Source organism: Solanum tuberosum, unplaced genomic scaffold, assembly GCF_000226075.1.
Source record: "Solanum tuberosum cultivar DM 1-3 516 R44 unplaced genomic scaffold, SolTub_3.0 scf00834, whole genome shotgun sequence".
In the NCBI taxonomy this organism is placed as follows: Eukaryota; Viridiplantae; Streptophyta; class Magnoliopsida; order Solanales; family Solanaceae; genus Solanum; species Solanum tuberosum.
The window spans coordinates 69,830-71,626 of NW_006239749.1; the positions used below are offsets into that span (position 1 = coordinate 69,830).

The window sequence follows — 1,797 nt, forward strand, 5'->3', positions numbered from 1 at the left end:
AGCAAGCAAGGAGATCATCGTGGATATCGTCGGGGGTGATCCCTACTAGGTATGTGAGTTCATAGTGTTGGGTTGATCCTTTCCCCCACACACCAAACTCATTTTTATTATAAAGAAAAGATTGGATATGTTGTTGAAGTTGTTTGGTTGTGTTGTTGATGTTGTTGATTGTATTGTTGAAGTCCCTTGTTGATTTGGGCATGTTTCCGGTTGTGTTTTGGGTTGAAATCTATTGTATGTTGAGGGATTTATGATTCTAAATGTTTGGGGTTAGAAACCTTGAAGTTAAGGAGGTTTAGAGTTGGAAAAATGAAGGAGAAGAGTCAGATTTTTGGGAGAAAAGGCTGGGGCGTCGCGCCAGCCAGCGCGCCCCAGCTGGGGTTCTGATGTTTTACCCCTGGCGTGGCACGTCTCTCAGAGCGCCAGCAGGCCTCCTCTGAAGTTTTAGGGCTGGCGCCCCACGCCTCTCAGAGCGCCAAGAATGCCAACCTTTCCCATTCATTCCCCACTTTCTCATGCATGTTCCATGGTATTGTACCTATGTTTCATAGTTGTTTCCGACACTCCAAAGTACATCTAAACATCAAGAATCCCTCCATAACATGTGATCAAACACCGTGAATTCATAATTCCAATTCAAGGAAAGTTAGATTCCAAGTCAAGTGAAGTTAGTTTCCAAGTCAAGTGAAGTCAATCTTAGAAGTAAGTAAGTCAAAGCAAGTCTTTAAGGTTTTCCAAGAGTCTTCATTGAACATTTTAACTTCATTCTAAGGCTCAAGTTCCAAGTTAAGTATAGAGTGAACGTTTTTACTTCATTCTAAGGCTCAAGTTGCAAGTCAAGTAAAGAGTAAAGAGTCAAGAGTTTCTAGTTGAGTTCATTTCTCAAAGTTATTAGGGAACTATGTATTTCCAAAGAGGTTTTAAAGAAATGTTTTCACATTTAAAACAAGATTGGAAACTGAGATTTCCAAAGAGCTTTCGGGCTAGTTTTTTCAGAAAAGAGTTATCGCTTTCTAAATGAAGCAAGAAAGGAAACTGAGATTTCCAAGATAGTCTTTGAGCTAAGTTTTTGAGTAATTATCTCATATCAGTAGGAAGACATATGTTTTAAAAACATAAGAGCCACTACATTTTTGGGAGTAGTATCGAGCACCGAGTTGGGGAGCGTTCAAAGAACCCACAGCCCCCATAGAACCATGTTAGCCACCATGGGTAGAAAAGGATCATACTTTTAGATGAATCCTTTTCCAGATAGACTAGTGGATCCATTAGGCAGTTCAGGTCCTATACCTTTGGCTGGGAATAGGATGCTCTGGCAGCGTGAGGTCGATCGCTATATCATCACTATAGCTCTTATGTGATGGTTGTTAGTTAGAGAAACTCCCACAGTAGTTATTGTATTTTCATCCACAGCAGTTATTGTATTTTCATACACAACATTTATTGTATTTTCATACACAGCAGTTATTGTATTTTCATACACAGAAAGTATTGTATTTTTATATACATCAGTTCATTTGTATTTCTATATACATCTCAGGCTTATTGTATCTTTGTATACACACAGAGTTTATAACATGTTTTAAGCAGTCTTTCTTTATATCACACTTATTTTAAATTGCCTTATATTGAAAGAAGTCAGTCAAGTTGAGTTGAGTTGAGCCAAGTAAGCCTTTCAGTGTCTTCCAGATCTCCTGCTAGCCTATGTTGCTTAGTTCCAGCTCGCATACTCGTACATTCCATGTACTGATGCCAGTTGGCCTGCATCTTATTATGATGCAGACACAGGTACCCAGG

The 1,797-nt window shown here is 39.2% G+C and overlaps 1 protein-coding gene and 1 long non-coding RNA gene across 3 annotated transcripts in view; both read left to right on the top strand.

Annotated features, from left to right (window-relative positions):
* The window catches only part of LOC107057757 (putative late blight resistance protein homolog R1A-3), a 63,485-nt gene that overhangs the window by 46,519 nt on the left and 15,169 nt on the right, over positions 1–1,797 (top strand). The window lies entirely within an intron of this gene.
* The window catches only part of LOC107059109 (uncharacterized), a 5,074-nt gene that overhangs the window by 1,086 nt on the left and 2,191 nt on the right, over positions 1–1,797 (top strand). The window lies entirely within an intron of this gene.